At 39.6% G+C, this 25,207-nt stretch overlaps 1 long non-coding RNA gene across 1 annotated transcript in view; it reads right to left on the bottom strand.

Moving 5' to 3' along the window:
* Positions 1-476: 476 nt before the first annotated feature.
* The window catches only part of LOC143680932 (uncharacterized), a 49,388-nt gene continuing 24,657 nt past the window's right edge, over positions 477-25,207 (bottom strand). The window contains exons 2-3 of the long non-coding RNA XR_013174256.1: positions 7,265-7,300; positions 477-1,600 (exon numbers count right to left, since the gene is read on the bottom strand). This is a non-coding gene — a long non-coding RNA (uncharacterized LOC143680932). The remainder of the gene's footprint in view (positions 1,601-7,264; positions 7,301-25,207) is intronic.

Genomic DNA, 25,207 nt, shown 5'->3' with positions numbered 1-25,207 from the left:
CTGCCTTCCCTTTCAGTCCATGCTTATAGAAAATTCTATAAGTGTTTATAGAAAATTCTCAAAAACCCTTAGTTTTCTGTGCAATTTAAATTGGTCCAAGTTATCAGATCTTCCACATATTGTTCCTGGATAACTGCATTTCCAAATCTGACTTCCTCTGAGATGGTTGACTGGATCCATAAGTCATCTGCCTAATCTCTTTAGCAAAAAGCAGTTCTACCACACCCTTACAGGAAGACCTGTTCTGTGGGGGACTCACCCGCCACAAACTGGGAGGAACCTGTTAGAACTGCTGCTGGTCCTAGTCTCTGGGCACACTATCTGGATAGGTTGAAAATTCTCCAAATCATCAGTTGCTGGATTCCTTTGTGCTTAACAGCTCAGTTCTCAGTTTTTCCCTTTTCTCTCTCATTTTACTATAAGCTATAAGGAGAAACCAGGCCATAGTTTCCACATTTTGCTTGGAAATCTCAGCTAAATATCCATGTGTATCACTTACAAGTTCCACTTTCAAACCAACACTAGGACATAATTCAACTAAGTTCTCTGCTACTTTATAACAAGGATTGCCTTTCCTCAAGTTTCCAATAAAAATCCATCATCTCCTAAGGCCTCACCAGAAGTGCCTTGGACATCTGTATTTCTACCAATATTCTACTCATGACAATTTATCCTCTAAAATGATTTTAAAAATAACAACCCCAACAAAATCTTTCTCTACAGCTCACTTCACAGCAGTTTAGGCTTTTTCTATCAGATGCCTCAAAATTCTTCCAGCCTCTATCCATTACCTAATTCCAAAATCACTTCCACATTTTTAAGTAGTTGTTATACCTGCACCACACTTCTCAGCACCAAAAACTGTCTTAGTTTTCCAGAGCTGCTGTAAGAAATACCACACACGAGTTGGCTTAAGCAGCAGGAATTTATCGGCTCATGATTTTGGAGGCTAGAAGTCCAAAATCAAACTGTGAGTAAGGCCATGCTTTCTCTAAAGTTTTCTGTGTCCTGGGGAGAGCTTCCTGACCATCCTCTGTCACACGGTGATGTTCTTCCGCCTTCTCCTTCCGGCCTCTCTTAGGATGTCCAAATGTCCTCTGACTTATAAGGACTCCAGTCATATGGATTAAGGCCTACCCTAATTCAATTTTGCCTCATCATCAAGGATCCTATTCACAGACTGAGTCCACACTTTCACTAATATCTTCAAAATACCTCTGTATAAATGGGTTCACACCCACAGAAATATGGCTTAAGACTTGAGCATGTCTTTTGTGCGGTACATTATTTAATCCCCAACAATGTTCAAAACAGAACTCTTGATTCCCTTTCCCAAATTTACTCAATCTTAGTTATTAGCACCAGATTCATCAGTTCCTCAGACTAAAACTAGGAGGCATCCTAAACTCCTCTTACTCACCTTCCATAGTTCATCTATCAATGAGCCTTTTGTTGGATTCTCCAAAATATATTCAGAACCCTACCTTTTCTCATCTCCATTTGCTTCCATCCTAGTCAAAGTCACTCCATCTCAGGTCTAGGTTTCTGCAATCACCTTCTTCCAATCTTGCTTTACTGCTGTTAGTTGTTCATCCGGCATCTAGAGATATTTTTAAAAATGCATAAATCACATAAAACTTCTTGTTCAAAACTTTCTGGTGCTTCCCATCATGTTCACAATAAAATCCAAAGTCCTTAACCTGGTCCACAAAGTCCTATTTGTTCTGGCCTCTTTCTCTGACTTTACCTTCTCTGACTTTTCTCTTTGATTACTGTGCTCTAACCATACTATCCTCATTGTTCCTAGAAGAAATCAGGCTTCTTTGCATCTCAGGAACTTTGTACCTGCATTTCCTCTGCCTAGAATGATCTTCCCACTGATATGGTATGATTGGCACTCTCACTTATTCAAGACATAGCTTAAATATATTCTCAGAGAAGCCTGCCCTGTCCACATTAAACAGCACTTCCTATCTCTTCCCTTTGCCTGCTTTTCTTCCTTCACAGATGTATTACTACATGACATTATATATTTGTTTTTATTTGTTTTCTGGATTCTTCCACTAGTATATAAGCCCCTTGAGGACATAGTCTTTGACTCATTTACTCCCACATCCTTGGTGCATAAAACAAAGCCATAGTTCATAAATGTTTTTTTTTAATTAAATAAGTAACATTTGGTAGAAAATAGGTTCTAAAGAGAGACTGAATTTTAGGTAGTGGGGAGCCACAGATAGTTTCGTCAGCAAAGAGGAATGTTGAAAGCCATGTTCAGAAAATGAATCTGGATATAATAGGCTAAACGGATCGTGGGGGACATCAGAGGAAAAATGAGGATGCTGTTTATCCTACTACACTGGGTGCTCGTTCTCAGTGCCAGAGACAAGTCCATTAGGTAAAATGAGGTGATCTTGGCCTGCAGATGGTAGAGATATTTCCGTGATTGCAGTGCCGTTTTTCCTAACACTCTCGGCTGGTTGTTCTTTGGATCTGTTCTCCATCGTTTTCTGCCCAGCTCTGGGCCGTGGGAGGCTGACCTCTAAGGACTGAAGCATCTGGACTCATTTCTTTCTGGTTTCTGGTTGAATTCAGTCAACCCGAGGCACTAGTAGATAATCAGAGGATGGGATGAGGGAGAAACTGGGGTGTTTATATACCCCAGCTCCCTCCCTGTTTGAGTACGGTTTGGCAGTACCTGTGTTCCCCTACTTAAGGCCACAGCTCCCATCAAGTAGCTCTACCCACACAGCTACTGCCCTCTCTGGCTTCACATAAAAGCTCTCTCCTCCTGTGTCTTCAAGCCTGGGGGTGTTAAGGCTTCTCCTTCTAACTAGTCTCTGGCTGCTTCTTCATCCTTTGCTTGTGTCCACCCACATTTAACTTGAATATTTAAATTATACTTGAGGAGTCTGCCATTTTAAGCAAACTTTAAAGAACTTTTCTATCTACCTCTCCTGTTCCACAGAAGAAAATTAAATTGAAGATCATTTAGCAGTAAAAAGCACTTTTTTGTGTCAAAAAGAGACATGTTGACAAAAGTTGACATATTAGATAACTAAAAATAAAGAATAAAGAAAATGTTGCAAATATGAAAATACAGACAAGTCTGTGTTGTGGCCATATAGTAAGGAAGGGAGAAAGGAGACAAAGTAAAGAGAGAAAGAAGTAGAGAAAGTGGCATTTACATGAAGGTAATGAGAAAGGAAAAGGAAGGGGGGCATAAAAGAAACCTGAATGTCAGGGAGATACTCTAGGTTCTGAGAGGTTAATTAAATATCTGTTACCACACCCTGTTCTCACCAACCTTTGAAATGCTATTTAGCTGATTACTCTTCTAAGTTCTTTATCTGATTTTTACCCTTAAAATCTTCAAAAAGTACCTTTAAATAGAATACCACAGCTGTCCTTGGTAAAGGAGGGAATTGTGTTTGGAATGCAGAGGCAGGAAGTTGGGTCTGCCCTGCAGGCTCAAAGGGAGTAATTATGCCTCTGATTTGTCTTTTGGGTAAATGCAGTTTTTCAGATTGGATTTTCCCAGAGGGAGGAAAGAAGGAAGGAAGAGTAGCAAGAGAGAAAAGAAAGAAATGTAATGGGGAGCTGAGAAAAGCAGAGATGCTTATTGAATGAATGAAATAAACTGAGGAGGGAAAGCACCATATAAGAGTAAGCAATATTGTCCTGTAAACTACAGTATAAGCCATCTTGTCACGTGATAGTTTATAAAAGGGAAAAGAGTAAGGAAGTTATGCAAACAATCTAAAAGAAAATAGGGATGTAAGTGTTTTTGAAAAAATGAAGAGTGCGAAAGTTTGCTTTCATACAGTATTAATTTGTATGTACTATTTAGTAATAAGGCACAGAAAACTCTGTGGTTCAGAGTTCACTGCTCTGGTTTATTAAAATTGTTAAGTAATTTGGCATTAGAGCAGCTAAACTATGGAAACAAATAATGAAACAAAGGATGCCACTTTTTCTTCCCAATAAATATAAAAAAAGAATTTCCTATGCCCAACCAGACTACCAAGCATGAGTGTTACTGGACAAAGGCTGTGGATTCTTTTGCTCAATGTGCTCAAATGACCAGTTCCTGAGACACCGGGGTTTCAAAGAGAGAAAAAATATATTACTAGGTGCATAGGAGGAAATCAGATAGCCTAGTAGCCCCAAAATCTGTCTCCTCAAACTGCAGTAATTCTGATAGTTTTATAGAATTAAAAGATGGGCAGGTTTTACAATAACAGCACAGTGGCCCCAGGTGATGAATTAGAGGTGATCTAATTATTGAGCACGTGCAGATTGATTACATGCTTAATCATGGACTATATGTAAGAAAATGGTGGCCCTAATATGATGATGAGCATGATTTTTAGCATTATAATGAGGGAGAGATGACTTGTAGGTTAAAATCTAAGCTACTGCACATGTCACACAGGCACATTTTGGGTAAGATAACTTTGGTCTTGAGGCTGGTTAGTTCTGGGCTGGCACAAGACATTTCATTAAAAAAGATTAGGGACTGTCTTTAGTGATTACAAGACCCTGAAGTTGAAAAAGTGGATAAGTAAGTTCAAATGAAGGTAGTCACAAAGTTTTTATAATCATAGGGGCAAACAAGATAAAGGCTATACTATCATTATCAGAGATCAAGGCAGCTGGATTACAATTTAGAGACTTCAGATATTCCCCTCTGTCTACTCCAATATACCAGAAAGCAAAAAGGAGTATCTCTATAATGATTCAGTAATCAAAATCATAATCTCTCAATTACATGAGGATAGAATAAAGATTATTTCAAATAAGCAAGGTCTCAGAAAATTACTCCTCATTTGCTGTTTCTCAGGAAGCTATGTGATGGGGCTATTCTACCAAAATGAGGGAATAAACCAAGAAAAAGGAAGGTATGGGATGCTAAGTATGGGAGCTCAAACTAGTGCTACAAAGAAATCATGTTAACTTTCCTAAATGTTCATAATATAGAAGACTGAAGTAAAAAGTTGAGCTAATACAGATGAAAGAGAACAATTGAGTAAGAAAATAAAAGCTATAGTAGGAAGAAAAGAATGCATGCTCTGAGCTGATACAATTTCAGGAATTGTATGGCAGATCTGTCTCTTAAGCTTCCTAGCAAAGGGGAAAATAAGCTTAGTTGCTAGTTGTATAATGTCCTCTGATAAAAGTGAAGCAGAAGTTTCCAAAAGTTTCCAAAAGAGACCTGTCACTCTTATGAAAAGGATCCTTTCCTCTTAACTTCATACTTACAATGGAATAGTGTGCTGTATGCATGTATGTCTTGACATGACACTAAAGCATTTTTACCTAAAGGCAGTTCTGCAAGGATTGAATAGCACCCTCAGATGTGGACCAAGGGCATGTGAACCACTGGACAGGCTATTTTACTTGGCACCCCATTAGACTGCATGGAAAGAGAGAAGGAGAATAGTTCCTGCCCCATACTTGCCCACTATAAGCAAAACAAAAGCACTTAATTGGACTTGCCCTGCTTAGGAGGCTATTTAGCAACTGTTATTGTTATTATTAGGGCATGTCCATTTGGGGTCACTATGACTTTCTACCTTAATTCCTGAGAGTAATCTTGGTAAATACATTTTTCTCTAATGCATTACATTTCCAATAATGTTTTAGTACCTATAGACTGCCCACCTATTAATGTAACTCTGAATATAATCTAGAGAGAAAACTTTCTGATGGCCCTGTTACATCCACATATAAAATTTAACATGTACCATAAGCACCTATTTCCTACAGCCAGACTTATGGTAATAACTGAGGTTGCATGAGATTAAAAGCTAATTAAGATTGGACAGCTATCCAGAATTTTCAATTATCCATCCCATACCATCCCTCTAACCACTGATAAGAATTTACCATTCCACCTGTATAGTTCTCAGTTTTGACAAAGCAACCCCTTATTCTTTCACGTGATATACTATCTATTAATAATAATTCTCAATAGAAAATAAAGAATAATTTTTCTAACCCTTTGAGTTTTTGCGTTGTTTAGGACATAGTTCACTCATTATTGAATAAGCTTTGGAAGGAAATATTTTTAAAATAGCTTTAGGAAGATAAAATTTCAAGCTATTCTTTCATTCTTAGTAGGATATGTTTATTCACACGTCTATAGTTAAACCCCTCTAATACCTTAACATTTAAAACCCTAAAAGTAGACTTCTGTTTGTACAAAATTACTACTGCTCTTTTTCAGAAAACTTATTCAGTAATTTTTCAAGGTAATAAAGTGCCTGCTGGACACTTATAGGCCAGTTATTATAATGTTAGCATTTCTGCTGACTTATATGTGTCATTCTGGATTGATAGAGTCCACGCTAACATTTTTATTCCAACCCAAAATAAATGACCATATATTAAATGAAGATCACAGTTAAATCTACATTTAGCACTGCCATAAAAATTTATCTAACCAGCTTTTTAAAATTTTTCATGACTACTATCAATTGTTAGCGCTTTTTAAAAAGGGAAAACCATTTTTCTCAAACTTGATATAATTTATGAACAATGATCTCTGAAGTAATGAAAGATGTAAATAAGAATCACACATGTAGAAATAATTTTGTGAAACTACGTTAAAGATATTTGAATTTTTCTTTTTAAAAATTTTTCCAAATTTAGCAAACTTTTGACTTTAAAAAGTGTATATAATAAGAATGGAGTGGTTTGAAGCTTATATTTTCTGCATGCAGAAGTTCTAAGGTTGGGTGCCATATAAAAAAACTAAACAACAGATATTTAACTTATTAGTTATCTAAGAGTAAATTAATAGCCACACAATCTTAATATCCAACAGTTGTAACTCATTCCCTTCTATGGCTCCATCAGTGTTCAAAAGCATAAACTAACACTTCGGTTAAACTAGCTAGACTCTCTTGTATATATTTAAGTCATCTAATTATGTAGAGAACCAGTAATATTCCTTATGCAACTAAATTAATTTTCTCAGTGTTAAATTCATTGGGGAATGGGACAGAAATAAAATATTCTTAAATGTTTTAGAAACTAGAAAATTGAATAACTGGTCAACTACCAGCCTTTTTAAAATCTTTCCTTTTGGGTGGGCCATGGTGGCTGAGCAGGCAGACTTCTTGCCTACCATACTGGAGACCTGGGTTCAAGTCCTGGTGCCTGCCCAGGCAGGAAAATAAATAAATAAATAAATAAAATCGTTGCTTTCTAAAAATCAACTGTCCAGGGCAGTGCAATGGTGGCTCAGTGACAGAATTCTTACCTGCCATGCTGGAGACCCATTTTCGATTCCTGGAGCCTGCCCATGTCAAAAAAAAAAACACACCATTAACAAGAATGAAAAAGAAAAAAAATCAAATGTCCAATTAACTACAATATTAGCATGTAACACCAAACTTGCTTTTCTTCTCTACTTATTTATCTTCTCCCCTATACTGTGCGCTCAAGTGAGGAATTGTCTTTTCCTGTTTGAATCCTTAGTCCTTAGGAAACAGAAAGCACACAGTAAATTCTTGTTGAGTAATTTGAATGACCAGCAAATAGCTACAAAGTTATTATCACCAATATTTTAAAATGAATCAAATAAGGCTCTTTAACTTATCCTTTCTCTTACAATCTCTTTATCATTCCTTTTTGAACCAGTGTGATCTGTCATTGTGTGTATGCTTGGTGTGTGTGTGTGTGTGATTGCATGTGCATGTGATATAAGTGTTTCAATGTGATACTGCCTTTCCACACCACCTTGTCTATTCCCATAACCTTGGAGCTGAAAGATTTGGGACACAATCATCACTTTCCCACGCGTTTCATAATGGAAGTGTCTTTATATATTTTACACATCTATAAAACATTTTTCCCAAGTAAAGATACATGATTTCTTCACACTAGATTTATACTTTTTTACATTTAATAAAGGGAAATGATACACATAAAATCATTTTTGAAAGAGGCCATTGGCCTAGAATGGTGCAAAAATGTCATAACTAGACATAATTAATCTAAGAAAGAAAGTACAGTAGTACAACACCAACAGGGGAAAGGTGAATTCTAATACTCGTGATTCTTGGTGAGACCTAGATTAAGTTTCTTCACCAGTCTGGGTCCCTGTTTCCTCATCTGTAAAATGAGGGGCTCAGTGGCCTCTTAATATTCCTTACAATTCTATAATTCTATGCTTTGAATGACTTTTAAATAACATTATTTGAATTGCCTGCTTTTAAGCATTAAACTTTTACCCCGTCTATTTTGCCTTTGCTGGTTCCTTTGTGAAGTAAATACCAGTGCTTCAGAATTTCCATTTTGTCAAATGGGAGTCTGAGCTTGTGTTTCTGTGGTCATGCAATGGATTGCCTAACCTCATTTTAGGCTGCTTCCTTAGATCATCATATGTTTAGGAGAAAAACAGTTTGTCTCTTCAGGGCAAAAGAACCTATTCTAAAGGCAGAATCATTCCCTAACTTTTTTCAGCCAGATAACGTTGAGTAATTTTGCTTTTCACATTTTCCCCCAACCTCTCTAATGCACAAACAAACCAGTATGTCTTGGACCAAGTGCCATGTAAGAATCTCTGGCTAAGATTCATGGTAGTCCAAGCCTCTACATCCACTTTTGCTCCCTTTCCACTGTTAGAGGATTCTCCTGGATCCTTGATGTTTACCTGCCTCTTCTCTAGCTAGATCATGGGATCCCTACTCCTTCAATCAGCATTTTAAAGACAACTACCATATATCCTTATCCTGTTTTTCAAATCGAAAAATGAATGCACATGCAAAAACATCCACAGTGCAAGAAGTAAGTCTTCTCACTCCAGATCCTGAGTCCTTCTTTCTAGAAGTAATACTTTTGAGCTTTTTTCTCCTTATTTAGTTTATATTTGATGCCAACCATCATGAACAATGGCTTAATTACAGTATCTGCAGGAGGAGTGAAGTTTAACATCCAGACCAATGATTTTGCTTTATGCCCTCAGTTACAAACAATGTTCTCAGCTTTACAATCAGTAAAGCTTTATAGCAGATCTAAATCTCAGTCCTGGAAAAGAATGAGGTTACAGGATGCCTGACCATAAATGTCCCCATCCTCTGGTGTTCCAGAATGTGTTCTCTTTCCACAGTCAGGCTTGGAACTGTAGGCTAGCCCAGCTGCATCCTTGTAGCCAGCTGAGAACAGCAATGGGGCAGCTGTGGGTCCTCTCTCCATAAGGCACTACATCTCTGGTTTTTACTAGAAAGAGAACCTTGTGTGGAATTTCATTTGGAGTCAGTTTGTGGGGACCACATCTCTTCCATGATATAGAAGAACAGAGATTTTGGCTGAGTGCTAGCCATTTTATGATTTTGCAGACTAGATAGCTGCTTAGTAAAGTTCTTCTTCCATACATATATATTTTTGACGCTGCTTGTCTTTTCATAGGCCCACCATATATCGTTGCCAAATGTTGGGTGAATAGGAACTGAATGAAAGAGGCTTTATTTCCTGTGAACAAATTATCCTAGTTCAATCCTGATTGTCACTTGCCTCTAACTTATTTAATTTCACATCTCAGCAAATAAGGTACCATTTCTCCAGTAGAGCTGGCTTCTGATGGCGTCACTCTCCTGGTTATTTATCATACGTGTCTGTAATTGAATTACCCATTGCAGTAATGTGATTTACTTTCAAATGTACATAAAAATGCAGCATAAAATAAAATTGTTCCAGTGTATGCTTCCTCATCATTCTACACAAACTCTAGTTTAGCCAATTCCACAGAAGTACATCGACAAATAATGAATAAAAGATGGGAAGATAAAAGATTTGCAAGTTCATGGCCTTCTTGAAATAAAAGAAATCCACTGCCTAGAAAATGTATTCTCTTTTAAAAGTATAGCTTTTCAATATTAATTAGGAAACCAACTCAAGTACATCTGGGTAAAAATAGAATGATTTTATATTTTCCCAATGTGATAATGCTATGTCAACACATTTTAAAACTTAGAAAAGATATAGGAAGTGTGCTCATCTTTGTTCCTGTCAAACAACCATTACTCCTGGACAGAAAGAAGAAAAAGAAAGAAAGAAGAACACAACAATTCCTTTGGAAAATATTTCAGTATTCTTGATCCCACTGTCAGTTTAATACTATTTTAAATGTCATGCCCCAGGTGAAATATAACTTGCCTTTGGAGTTGCCTGGCTTCAAAATACTCCGTGAAATTCAGAGCCAGGTTTCCTTAGCTCTAGAACCTTTTAGATGGTAAAGATTAAATGTGTCAATACATATAAGTTTTTTTAAAAAATTGCTTATTATGCACTACTGTCTCTAGGATCAAGTCTTCATTTGCTTTGTTTTGTTTGGCTTACATTCTGGATGAAGTTTTGGGTAGGGTCATAGAAAACGAAAAATTCATCTATGCTATGCTAGCTTACTTTAAACTTCTTTTTTCTATGCTTTCTTGTTGTCAGAAGTCACTTTCGTGTATGTGGATAACCAGCACCTGACAAATTCAGCAAAGAAATAAGTGAGATGTTTGCCAAACATACCAACAGCTGCTTCTTCAAACTGCTTCCCAATGAGCTGCTCCTCCCCCACTGAATTAATCGCTGTGATGATACAATTTGTGCTGGGATTAGAGACAGCAGATTATCTCCTATCTACGGAAGATCATTTCTGCAGGGCAACAGCGCAGTGATTAAAAACCAGTAGTTTCCAAGAAGAATTCTGCATCACCCTTTAAAAAGGTTTCTGGGAACATATGTGAAAATGTCAGTGTTGTCTACAATGTATTCAAGATAGTGTAAACAAGTTAAAGCACTTATATATACTCACCCTGACACTCAAGAAAAGATTTAACTCTCTCTCTATAAATCTGCAAATAGCTGCAGGTGGGCAGAAATGCACAAAGTTCCACATTGCACACGTTGGTGTAACTCAATTTGTTAGACACCATAACTTACACTTTAAAAATTATTTAACACTAAACATAAAAAAAACTGTGACCTCAGTGTTATAATGATATACAAAGCAATTTGTCTGGGTAACCATAGTAACAATTTCAGAAGCATTTTCAATTACAAATTTGGTATAATTTTAGAATCAAGAGCCATAGAGAATTTAAAGCAGAATATAGAAACGTTTTTCTTAAATACCTCCTCATATACTACTACAAAAATGGATTTCTTGACAGTGGTATATGGTAAACTAAGCAATTGGCTCTATCTTGCACACTGTACAACCTGAAATTCCAAACCTCTTTGTGATTGGGTTGTAATCTTAGTAAACCCTAAGAAAATTCTCAATTTTAGTGCCTATATGACAAAACTTGGCCATCTGAAATTTTTACAAATAATCACCAAATTAATAGAAACTATGTAACAGTTCAGATAAGAAGCTCTAACACCAGGAGGGGTGGACATAGTTGCAAGGAGTTGGCCATCTGTGATTTTGAGCAATCAAATATGCAACACAGTTTTGAAAGGTTTGTTAGTTTTAAATTTGTTCCCTCCCATCTTTTAACCAATTCCCCAGCAAGAAGCTTAGAGCACATTGCGTGGCTCTGGAGCAAAATTTTTTACTGCAAACCCACAGATGGGGCTCTGTGCACGAGTTTGCATGAAATGTGCATACAGGCATTTGGGGCACATGGCCACCAAGTTGTACCAAGCAAACAGTGCATTGTGAGTTTCTTTGTCTCATTCCTTGTAGACATGGTAAAGAAATAACTTTAAAGGAAAAGAACAATGAAGTACACAGATTTACTTTTACCCAATTCTGAACATTTCAAAAACTTCTTTTGGACAGAGAAACTTTACCACCCAGGAGACCAAAGCCTTTGCTTGCAGCAGGGAACTTGCAGCTGTTTGTCACTAAAACAACCAACTGAGCGAGTGCTATTAGCAAAGAGTATATCATCCTCCTTGTTAAGGAAAATACCTATAGCTTAAAAGAATTTTAAGGTGGATGCAGGCTCTACACTTCACGGTTCCCGGGAGTCAGCAAATACTTAAGGTGAATGCCAGCAAGGCTGAATGAGCTGCTACTTCATGACAAAAGTTTTTACAACTTTTTCTCTTTCTTGAGGAAAGACACAGAAATCTCTCTCAAGGTAACCAGACCATTGCATTTAATACTGCATTTGCATTTATAGCAAACATGGAAACAGACATCTTTGGGGGGAAATCCATCTTCTCTCTGGGTAAACACAGGCATGAATTGAAGGTGGTATCTGCTTGAACAAAATCAGTGAACTTGCAAATAATAAAACTTGCATCTTTAGCAATTAATTTACAATCCAAATGAGTTGTTCTGACCCTCCTTGATAAAGTCTGCTTATATTTTTCTGAGTCTCCCTATGAAAGATGCACTCTATAATTAATAGCATAGCTGCTGTTTCCAAACTGGGTCATTATGACAGAGCTCCTCTGGGTACACTAATCGTGTCTTTTCTTTTCCCTTAAAAATGAGATGCACGAACAGTTAAACGCCCAGTGTTTTAACTAATGGGCTCTCAAAAAGAACATTATGCCTGTTTTAAATACAACTCACACAATCTCTGCTAACTTTCGATTTCCTTCTAAGCAAATGCAATAGTCACAAGGAGGAAGACAGATGCACAGATAGGAGAAGTTTGCGTGGATACATGTGTCTCTGGAAGAAATCTTTCTATTTTGGAGCAGTTGGGGTTAGCAACCACCGTTCCGTCTCTTCCACTAGCAAGGCTGGCAGCTCTCTATGTCCAACAGGTCAGCTGCCCGCCCCCAACACTACCCCACCCCACCCCACATGGAATTGTTGCAATGGCTGTTGCCAGACCGAGCTGCTGGCTGAATGGGACCTCCACGCCCTCACCCAGGACAGGGTAACTGTTCGTTGTCAGCGCCCCCTGCCGGGGGTCCCCAGGACGCCGCAGGCGCCCGAAAGTTAAACCCCAACAACTCTGGACAGCCGTACCCAGGTACAAAGCGAGCAAAGGGCAAGGAGGTGAATGCGTTTCCCGCCAAAGCCCCGGGAGTCCGGATCTGACCGCGCCAGGCCTGGCCCGGGCTGCTGCGGGGAGCGATCCGGGGGATCACTCCTTGGCGGCGGATTTCCCACGCAGCTCGGGAGAACCGGTCCCCTCGATCTGAGGCCCGCATCTGCAGCCAGCGCCGAAACCCTGAGCCAGGGGATGCGAAATCCGCGCAGAGGCAAAGAGACGCCCACCCAAGGGGCCTCGCTGTAGCCCACCTAGCCAGCGGCAGCTCTGGACTCCCGCATCCCAGCCGCGGCGTTCAGGGTCGCCCCAGCCTCAGTCTCCCTCATTAACCAAAGCGCGGGGCATAGCTGAGCCCAAGTTCCACTGCCTACCCACTTCTCACGCACGCCGCAAAACCCCAGTAACCGGATTATGAGAACCCGCCTTCATCAGCGAGGCTGCGGGTCAGCAACGGGGCGGCCCCGGGACTGCGAAGCCCCGGCCGCCACACCCTAGCCCTCAGCGGGCTGCGCCCCCAGCCCTCCACCGCGCGCCGCAGGGTGGCGCCGGGCAGGGGTCCCGTCTTGCCCACCCGAACACTCCCGCTCCTTGCCTCGGAGCGCTCAGACCTCAGCAAAAGCCGGGACCCAAACGTCCAGGCCGTGCACTAGCTCAACCGTGGCCGCCCCCGACCGAATGCGGAGGGGGTCCTAATCCCGCAAACGCACCCCCCTCAGGACTGCCACCCCGATCAGGTGCCCGTAAACACACCCTGCCAGAGAGCCACACCACCCGCCCGCCGGCCAGAGCCGCCCCGGTGTCCCGGGCAGCAGCGCTGCACAGTCAGGAATCCGTGGCTTCGGGGACCAGCGACGGATTTCTCACCAGGTGGGAGGCGCGCTCCTACTGCGGGGCATCCAGAGGCTCCGAGGGTCCTCTCCGGCTCCCGGGTGAGGGAATTCGAGGCAGCAGCCCCCGCTGTAGTCCCCGGCCGCTTTCACTGAGCCGCCCCATGCTCGCTGAGCTCCGGGCTGGGGGTGCCCGCTCAGCCGCCAGGCGCACCGTCCCGGGCTGCGCGCGGCCGGGCCTGGGCGGGGGGAAGGAGAGTGGGCAGTTTCGTGCGTCCAGCGGGGGCGACCGGGGAGATAGCAAAGTTGGGTGCCCGAGCCAATCACGCGGGGCAGCCGCGGATGGGAGAGGAAAGAGCCCCGCGAAGAGCCACGCGGGCCAGGCCGCCCCCGTGCGGGGCAAGCGGAGGGCCGGGGGTCGCGGCCGGACAGGGGCCGCGGCCAGGCGAGGGCAGCGGAGCCCACCGGCGGCGAGAGGGCAGCGCGCCGGAGCCGGGCGCCCGGAGAACAGCCGCCGCAGGCACCGCCTTCCCAGCCCTTTTGAGTTTTTCTGACACAAGTAATGCATTTACTAAATCACGTTATTCCGGTTTGAGATTCCTTCCCTAGATGAAAATTACAAGCTTATTTCTTTTGAGCAGTTAAAATAACCTGATTATTAGAATTTTCAGCATATTTAATACATGACTTATTTAATTTTTAAGCTAAACAATTAATTAAAAAACACAATTATATATGATCTGGCAATACCATTGCTAGGTATCTGTTCAGAGGATATGAGGGCAAGGACACAAACGGACATTTGCACACCAATGTTTATAGCAGCATTATTTACAATTGCCAAGAGATGGAAGCAGCCCAAATGTCCATCAACAAATGAGTGGCTAAACAAGCTGTGGTACATACATGCTATGGAATATTACACAGCTGTAAGGCAGAATAAAGACATGAAGCATGTAACAATGTGGATGGACCTTGGGGACATTATGCTGAGTGAGATTAGCCAGAAACAAAAGGATAAATACTGTATGGTCTCACTGACAAGAACTAACGTTAATGAATGAACTTGGAGAATTTCAGTTAAGAACAGAGGTCATTAGGTGAAAGAAATAGGGTAGATATTGGGTCACTGGAGCTGAAGGGATATAGATTGTCCTGCAATAGGACTGATTGTAAAAATTCAGAAATGGATAGCCCAATACTACCTGATTGTAGCACAATAATGTAAGCACACTGAATGAAGCTGAACGTGAGAAGGATAGAAGGAGGAGGGCGGGGGCACAAATGAAACCAGAAGGAAAAATAGACGATAAAGATGGTATAATCCAGGAATGCCTAGAGTGTACAATGATAGTGACTAAATGTACAAATTAAAAAATGTTTTTGCATGAAGAAAAACAAAGGAATGTCAGTATTGCAGGGTGTTGAAAATAGATGGTCATTCATATTTTAAAACTTCAACCTCTGTGTGAAATTAAAGCAAAAAATGTTTATTTGATATAAAACTTATATTTTGACTAGTGCATTTCCTAATATAACTTATATGGACAGGTCAATTGAATACCATAAGTACGTGGAACCTTGCAGAGGGCATGAGATTTTGTAGGTTTGTCCAGTGTGATGCCCCGATAAATCCCAGAGTGATCTGAACAGTGAATGAAAAAGTATTTACAAAGTCCCCTTGGAGGAATGGCAACGAAAGGGGGAAAATTCAACTTCCCCATTTGGAGAATTCCTGATACTCTAGCAAGCAGTGGGGACAACCAAATCAATAGGCCGAGCTCTCAATCTTGGGGTTTGTTCATATGAAACTTATCCCTGCAAAGGATAGGCTATCCTACTTAAAATTAAGCCTAAGAGTCGCCCCTAGAGAACATTTTTTTGTTGCTCAGATGTGGGCTATCTCTGTCTCAGCCAACAGAGCAAGCAAACTCACTGCCCTCCCCCTCTCTATGTGGATATACTCCCAGGAGTGTAAACCTCCCTGGCAACGCGGGACAGAACCAGGAGTGTAAACCTCCCTGGCAACGTGGGACAGAAATCCTAATATGAGCTGGGACTAAGTATCAAGGGATTGAGAAAAGCTTCTCAACCGAAAGGGGGAAGAGAGAAATGAAACAAAATAAAGTATCAGTGGCTGAGATTTTTCAAACAGTCAAGAGGTTATCCTTATGCATTATATAGATATCCCCTTTTTAGATAAAGGTGTATTAGAGAGGCTGGAGGGAAGTGCCTGAAACTGTAGAGCTGTGTTCCAGTAGCCATGTTTCTTGAATATGATTGTCTAATGATATAGCTTTCGCAATGTGACTGTGTGATTGTGAAAACCCTGTGTCTGATGCTCTTTTCTTTTCTTTTCTTTTTTCCTCCTACATGGGTAGGCACTGGGAATTGATTCCAGGCCTCTGGTATGGCAGATGAGAACTCTGCCACTGAGCCACCGTTGCCTACCCCCGATGCTCCTTTTATCTATGTTATGGACAGATGAGTAAACACATGAATTAAAAATAAATAAATAATAGGAGGAGCAAAGGTTAAAATAAATTAAGTAGATTGAAATACTAGTGATTAATGAAAGGGAGTGGTAAGGGGTACAGAAATAAAGCAGAGGGAACAAAGATTAAAATATACTGGGTAGATGGAAATACTAGTGGTCAATGAGAAGGAGGGGCAAGGAGTATGGTACACATACGTTTTTTCTTTTATTTCTTTTTCTGGAGTGATGCAAATGTTCTAAGAAATGATCATGGTGATGAATATACAACTATGTGATGATATTGTGAGTCACTGATTATATACAAAGAATGGAATGTTCATATGATAGGAATGTTCGTGTTTGTATGATGTTATATTTTGTCAATAAAAATATTTTTAAAATTTAAAAAAAATCCCACAAGTATATTAGAACAACAACAACAACAAAAAGACTGAAGGGACACCACCTAAAAGTGAAGATTTGGTTTTGGGACAAGATCTCCTGTGTGAATCAAGCAATCTATAAGAGCTGTCCCTTCAGCAGTTCTATCATTCTGTGACTTTCTACATCTATTCATGTGGATAACAGAATCCTCCAGAATCCCAATTACATATCCATGTGCCTCTTCTGTTAAAGAGAGGAAGGAAAATAACATTTTTGTGAGCCTTATATACCCCAAACTTGGTGCTAAGAATGACCATAATAAGATCATTTATTTTTGTTTCTTTCATCCCCCCTTCTCCATTCCTCCACCCTCTCCTCCCCCAATAACCTCTAACCTCTTTCTATCTCTGTGAATTGCTATTTGTAGTCATCTCTCTTATTAAATGTTTTTATTGACAAATGTTCATGCACATATAGTCGAGACATGGTGGACAATCAGTGGCTTTCAATATCAAGTTGTGTATTCATCACCATAATCATTTTTAGAACATTTGCATCACTACAGAAAAATAAATAAAAAGAAAAAACTCATAAATCCCATACCCTTTACCATTCCCTCTCATTGGCCACTAGTATTTTAATTTATTCAATTTTTTTTTACCCCTCATCTTCCCTATTATTTATTTATTATCCACACTTTTTACTAATCTTCCCATACCTTGGATAAAAGGAGCATCAGACACAAGTTTTTCACAATCACACAGTCACACTGTAAAAGCTATATATATCGTTATGCAATAACCTTCAAGAATCAAGGCTACTGGATCATAGCTCAATGGTTTAAGGTACTTCCCTCCAGCCACTCTAATACACCATAAACTAAAGGGGAATATCTATATAATGCATAAGAATAACCTCCAGGATAACTGCTTGATTCTATTTGAAATCTCTCAGCCACTGAAACTTTATTTTGTCTCATTTCTTTCTTCCCCCTTTTGGTCAAGAAAGCTTTCTCAATCCCAAGATGCCAGATCCTGGCAAATCCGAGGAGTTCTGTCCCACATTGCCAGGGATATTTTACACCCCTGGGAGTTATGTCCCACATAGTGGTGGGGGCAGTGAATTCACCTTCTGAGTTGGCTTAGAGAGAGAACACATCTGAGCAACAAAAGAGATTCTCTGGGGGTGACTCTCAGGCATAATTATAAGTAAGTTTAGCTTATCCTTTGCATGAAAAAGTATCATAGAGGCGAACCCCAAGATTGATGGCTCAGCCTATTGCTTTGGTTCTCCCCACTGCTTGAGAAAATATCGGGAATTCTCCAAATGGATAAGTTGAATATGTCCTCTTTTCTCCCCACTCCCCCAAGGGGACCTTGCAAATATATCTTTATTTACTGCTCAAATTACTCTGGGGTATATCAGGGCATCACACTAACATGGACAAACCAACAAGATCTCATGCCCTATTCAAGATTCCATGTACTTATCGTGTTCAACTAAACTGACCATACAAGTTAAATTAGGTAATGTGCTACCCAAAATATAAATTTTGCACCAAATAAACATCTCTTCCTTTGGTCTCACAGAAGTTGAAGTTTTAAAATATGGACCTCATCTTCCTTTATGCTATTTTCTGATTTACCTTAGTCCTATCCAGATCAGTTTCATTCATATCTCTAGTTGAATTCTGATCCCTTTTCCAACTTTTTATATATATTTATTTATTTATTGACAAATCTTCCAAACATACATTCCATACATGGTGTGCAATCAGTGATTCACAATATCATCACATAATTGTGTATTTATCCCCATGATCATTTTTAGAACATATGCATCATGCCAGAAAAAGGAATAAAAAGAAAAATGAAAGCATTCATACATCCTACACCCCTTACCCCCTCCCTCTCATTGACCATTGAAATACCTACTGCTTTCTTAAAAAAGACTCTTTTTTTTTTATTGGTATTACTTTTTTTTATTAATTAAAAAAATTAACTAACACAACATTTAAAAATCATTCCATTCTACATATGCAATCAGTAATTCTTAATATCATCACATAGATGTATGATCATCATTTCTTAGTACATTTGCATCGATTTAGGAAAAGAACTAGCAAAACAACAGAAAAAGATATAGAATGATAATATAGAGAAAAAAATAAAAATAATAATAAAAAGAAAAAAGAAAAAAGAAAAAAGGAAAAAAAACAAAAAACACAAACAAAAAACACTATAGCTCAGATGCAGCTTCATTCAGTGTTTTAACATAATTACATTACAAATAGGTAGTATTGTGCTGTCCATTTTTGAGTTTTTGTATCTAGTCCTGTTGCACAGTCTGTATCCCTTCAGCTCCAATTACCCATTATCTTACCCTGTTTCTAACTCCTGCTGGTCTCTGTTACCAATGACATATTCCAAGTTTATTCTCGAATGTTGGTTCACATCAGAGGGACCATACAGTATTTGTCTTTTGGTTTTTAGCTAGACTCACTCAGCATAATGTTCTCTAGGTCCATCCATGTTATTACATGCTTCATAAGTTTATCCTGTCTTAAAGCTGCATAATATTCCATCGTATGTATATACCACAGTTTGTTTAGCCACTCGTCTGTTGATGGAGATTTTGGCTGTTTCCATCTCTTTGCAATTGTAAATAATGCTGCTATAAACATTGGTGTGCAAATGTCCGTTTGTGTCTTTGCCCTCAAGTCCTTTGAGTAGATACCTAGCAATGGTATTGCTGGGTCATATGGCAATTCTATATTCAGCTTTTTGAGGAACCGCCAAACTGCCTTCCACAGTGGTTGCACCATTTGACATTCCCACCAACAGTGGATAAGTGTGCCTCTTTCTCCGCATCCTCTCCAGCACTTGTCATTTTCTGTTTTGTTGATAATGGCCATTCTGGTGGGTGTGAGATGATATCTCATTGTGGTTTTGATTTGCATTTCTCTAATGGCCAGGGACATTGAGCATCTCTTCATGTGCCTTTTGGCCATTTGTATTTCCTCTTCTGAGAGGTGTCTGTTCAAGTCTTTTTCCCATTTTGTAATTGGGTTGGCTGTCTTTTTGTTGTTGAGTTGAACAATCTCTTTATAAATTCTGGATACTAGACCTTTATCTGATATGTCGTTTCCAAATATTGTCTCCCATTGTGTAGGTTGTCTTTCTACTTTCTTGATGAAGTTCTTTGATGCACAAAGTGTTTAATTTTGAGGAGCTCCCATTTATTTATTTCTTTCTTCAGTGCTCTTGCTTTAGGTTTAAGGTCCATAAAACCGCCTCCAGTTGTAAGTTTCATAAGATATCTCCCTACATTTTCCTCTAACTGTTCTTTGGTCTTAGATCCATTTTGAGTTAACTTTTGTATAGGGTGTGAGACATGGGTCTTCTTTCATTCTTTTGCATATGGATATCCAGTTCTCTAGGCACCATTTATTGAAGAGACTGTTCTGTCCCAGGTGAGTTGGCTTGACTGCCTTATCAAAGATCAAATGTCCATAGATGAGAGGGTCTATATCTGAGCACTCTATTCGATTCCATTGGTCGATATATCTATCTTTATGCCAGTACCATGCTGTTTTGACCACTGTGGCTTCATAATATGCCTTAAAGTCCGGCAGCGTGAGACCTCCAGCTTCGTTTTTTTTCCTCAAGATACTTTTAGCAATTCGGGGCACCCTGCCCTTCCAGATAAATTTGCTTATTGGTTTTTCTATTTCTGAAAAATAAGTTGTTGGGATTTTGATTGGTATTGCATTGAATCTGTAGATCAATTTAGGTAGGATTGACATCTTAACTATATTTAGTCTTCCAATCCATGAACACGGTATGCCCTTCCATCTATTTAGGTCTTCTGTGATTTCTTTTACAGTTTTTTGTAGTTTTCTTTGTATAGGTTTTTTGTCTCTTTAGTTAAATTTATTCCTAGGTATTTTATTCTTTTAGTTGCAATTGTAAATGGAATTCATTTCTTGATTTCCCCCTCCGCTTGTTCATTGCTAGTGTATAGAAATGCTACAGATTTTTGAATGTTGATCTTGTAACCGGCTACTTTGCTGTACTCATTTATTAGCTCTAGTAGTTTTGTTGTGGATTTTTCCGGGTTTTCAACGTATAGTATCATATCGTCTGCAAACAGTGATTGTTTTACTTCTTCCTTTCCAATTTTGATGCCTTGTATTTCTTATTCTTGTCTAATTGCTCTGGCTAGAACCTCCAACACAATGTTGAATAATAGTGGTGATAATGGACATCCTTGTCTTGTTCCTGATCTTAGGGGGAAAGTTTTCAATTTTTCCCCATTGAGGATGATATTAGCTGTGGGTTTTTCATATATTCCCTCTATCATTTTAAGGAAGTTCCCTTGTATTCCTATCTTTTGAAGTGTTTTCAACAGGAAAGGATGTTGAATCTTGTCAAATGCCTTCTCTGCATCAATTGAGATGATCATGTGATTTTTCTGCTTTGATTTGTTGATATGGTGTATTACATTAATTGATTTTCTTATGTTGAACCATCCTTGCATACCTGGGATGAATCCTACTTGGTCATGATGTATAATTCTTTTAATGTGTTGTTGGATTCGATTTGCTAGAATTTTGTTGAGGATTTTTGCATCTATATTCATTAGAGAGATTGGTCTGTAGTTTTCTTTTTTTGTAATATCTTTGCCTGGTTTTGGTATGAGGGTGATGTTGGCTTCATAGAATGTATTAGTTAGCTTTCCCTCCACTTTGATTTTTTTGAAGAGTTTGAGGAGAGTTGGTACTAATTCTTTCTGGAATGTTTGGTAGCATTCACATGTGAAGCTGTCTGGTCCTGGACTTTTCTTTTTAGGAAGCCTTTGAATGACTGATTCAATTTCTTTACTTGTGATTGGTTTGTTGAGGTCATCTATTTCTTCTTGAGTCAAAGTTGGTTGTTCATGTCTTTCCAGGAACCCGTTCATTTCATCTAAATTGTTGTATTTATTAGCGTAAAGTTGTTCATAGTATCCTGTTATTACCTCCTTTATTTCTGTGAGGTCAGTGGTTATGTCTCCTCTTCCATTTCTGATCTTATTTATTTGCATCCTCTCTCTTCTTCTTTTTGTCAATCTTGCTAAGGGCCCATCAATCTTATTGATTTTCTCATAGAACCAACTTCTGGTCTTATTGATTTTCTCTATTGTTTCCATGTTTTCAATTTCATTTATTTCTGCTCTAATCTTTGTTATTTCTTTCCTTTTGCTTGTTTTGGGGTTAGTTTGCTGTTCTTTCTCCAGTTCTTCCAAGTGGACAGTTAATTCCTGAATTTTTGCCTTTTCTTTTCTGATATAGGCATTTAGGGCAATAAATTTCCCTCTTAGCAGCTGCGTCCCATAGGTTTTGATATGTTGTGTTTTCGTTTTCATTCACCTCGAGATATTTACTAATTTCTCTTGCAATTTCTTCCTTGACCCACTCGTTGTTTAAGAGTGTGTTGTTGAGCCTCCGCGTATTTGTGAATTTTCTGGCACTCCGCCTATTATTGATTTCCAACTTCATTCCTTTATGATCCGAGAAAGTGTTGTGTATGATTTCAATCTTTTTAAATTTGTTAAGACTTGCTTTGTGACCCAGCATATGGTCTATCTTTGAGAATGATCCATGAGCACTTGAGAAAAAGGTGTATCCTGCTGTTCTGGGATGTAATGTCCTATAAATGTCTGTTAAGTCTAGCTCATTTATTGTAATATTCAGATTCTCTATTTCTTTATTGATCCTCTGTCTAGATGTTCTGTCCATTGATGAGAGTGGGGAATTGAAGTCTCCAACTATTATGGTATATGTGTTATTTCCCTTTTCAGTGATTGCAGTGTATTCCTCACGTATATTGGGGCATTCTGGTTCGGTGCATAAATATTTATGATTGCTATGTCTTCCTGTTTAATTGTTCCTTTTATTAGTAGATAGTGTCCTTCTTTGTCTCTTTTAACTGTTTTACATTTGAAGTCTAATTTGTTGGGTATTAGTATAGCTACTCCTGCTCTTTTTTGGTTGTTATTTGCATGAAATATCTTTTCCCAACCTTTCACTTTCAACCTATGTTTATCTTTGGGTCTAAGATGTGTTTCCTGTAGACAGCATAGAAGGATCCTGTTTTTCAATCCATTCTGCCAGTCTATGTCTTTTGATTGGGGAATTCAGTCCATTAAATTTTAGTGTTATTACTGTTTGGATAATATTTTCCTCTACCATTTTGCCTTTTGTATTATATATATCATATCTGATTTTCCTTCTTTCTACACTCTTCTCCATACCTCTCTCTTCTGTCTTTTCGTATCTGACTCTAGTGCTCCCTTTAGTATTTCTTGCAGAGCTGGTCTCTTGGTCACAAATTCTCTCAGTGACTTTTTGTCTGAAAATGTTTTAATTTCTCCCTCATTTTTGAGGGACAATTTTGCTGGATATAGAAGTCTTGGTTGGCAGTTTTTCTCTTTTAGTAATTTAAATATATCATCCCACTGTCTTCTAGCTTCCATGGTTTCTGCTGAGAAATCTACACATAGTCTTATTGGGTTTCCCTTGTATGTGATGGATTGTTTTTCTCTTGCTGCTTTCAAGATCCTCTCTTTCTCTTTGACCTCTGACATTCTAACTAGTAAGTGTCTTGGAGAACGCCTATTTGGGTCTATTCTCTTTGGGGTGCACTGCACTTCTTGGATCTGTAATTTTAGGTCTTTCATAAGAGTTGGGAAATTTTCAGTGATAATTTCTTCCATTAGTTTTTCTCCTCCTTTTCCCTTCTCTTCTCCTTCTGGGATACCCACAACACGTATATTTGTGCGCTTCATATTATCATTCAGTTCCCTGATCCCCTGCTCAAATTTTTCCATTCTTTTCCTATAGCTTCTGTTTCTTTTTGGAATTCAGATGTTCCATCCTCCAGTTCACTAATTCTAGCCTCTGTCTCTTTAAATCTACCATTGTAGGTATCCATTGTTTTTTCCATCTTTTCTACTTTGTCCTTCAATCCCATATTCTGTGATTTGTTTTTTCAGACTTTCTATTTCTTCTTTTTGTTCAGCTCATGTCTTCTTCATGTCCTCCCTCAATTTATTGATTTGGTTTTTGAAGAGGTTTTCCATTTCTGTTCGTATATTCAGCATTAGTTGTCTCAGCTCCTGTATCTCATTTGAACTATTGGTTTGTTCCTTTGACTGGGCCATATCTTCAATTTTCCTGGCGTGATCCATTATTTTTTGCTGGCGTCTGCGCATTTAATCAGATTTCCCTAGGTGTGGGACCCAGCAGGTTGAAAGATTTTCCTGTGAAATCTCTGGGCTCTGTTTTTCTTATCCTGCCCAGTATGTGGCGCTAGTCTGTCTGCGGGTCCCACCAGTAAAAGATGCTGTGGCTCCTTAAACTTTCGAAGACTCTCGCTGTGGGGGAGGGTCGCCAGCCGAAGCGGCTTGGGGGAGTGCCAATCCAAATCTCCTAGCCGGCCGGGAAGGAGGGAGGGAGGGGCGCCAGCCGTCATGGCATAGGGGAGTGCCGATCCAAATCTCCCAGCCGCCCGGGAAGCCAAGCGTGGCGGGGGGCGCCGGCCGCCGCAGCTTGGGGGAGTGCCGATCCAAAGTTCCCAGGCGGACCAGGAAGCCATGTGTGTGGAAGGGACCCCAGTCGCCGGCCTCTGCAGCTTGGGGGACCTCCGATCCAAATCTCCCAGCCGGCCTGGGAGGCCGTGTGTGTGTGGGGGGTGCTGGCCGCTGCGGCTTGAGGGGACCGCCTGTCCAAATCTCCCAGCCGGCCCGGGAAGGAGGGAGGGAGGGGCTCGGGCCGCCAGCCGCCACGGCCTGGGGACGCACGCGCCCCTTGGGGATCTCACCACAGAGGATTCTCCCAGCCGATTCAGCCATTCCAGAATGGGGTACGCTGTCTTTTTGGTCTCTGTTGTGGCTCCGGGAGCTGTTCTGTACTGTTTCTGTTTCTTTAGTAGCTGTTCTGGAGGAGGAACTAAGACCCGCGTGTCTTACTAAGCTGCCATCTTCTCCGGAAGTCTTTTTCAACTTTTAAAAATTTATTCATTAATTAAAAAATAAGAAACAAAATAAAAGAACATACATAATCAGTAATTCACAATATCATCACCTAGTTGCATATTCATCATTTCTTGGAACATTTGCATTAATTCAGAAAAAGAAACAAAAAGAAAATAGAAAAAGAAATAAAACAAACACAGGAAAGAACAAACAAAAAGATTATACCTATCATACCCCTTACCCCTTGCCTTCATTGATCATTAGCATTTCAAACTAAATTTATTTTAACATTTGTTACCCCTATTATTTATTTTTATTCCATATGTTCTACTTGTCCGTTGACAAGGTAGATAAAAGGAGCATCAGACACAAGGTTTTCACAATCACCCAGTCACATTGTTACAGCTGTATCATTATTCAATCACCCTCAAGAAACATGGCTACTGGAACACAGCTCTACATTTTTAGGCAGTTCCCTCCAGCCTCTCCATTACATCTTGAATAACAAGATGATATCTACTTGATACATAAGAATAACCTCCAGGATA

This window comes from Tamandua tetradactyla, chromosome 4 (genome assembly GCF_023851605.1).
Source record: "Tamandua tetradactyla isolate mTamTet1 chromosome 4, mTamTet1.pri, whole genome shotgun sequence".
Classification (NCBI taxonomy): Eukaryota; Metazoa; Chordata; class Mammalia; order Pilosa; family Myrmecophagidae; genus Tamandua; species Tamandua tetradactyla.
Note: the sequence above shows the minus strand (reverse complement) of the source record. Positions and strands in the feature narration are given on the sequence as shown.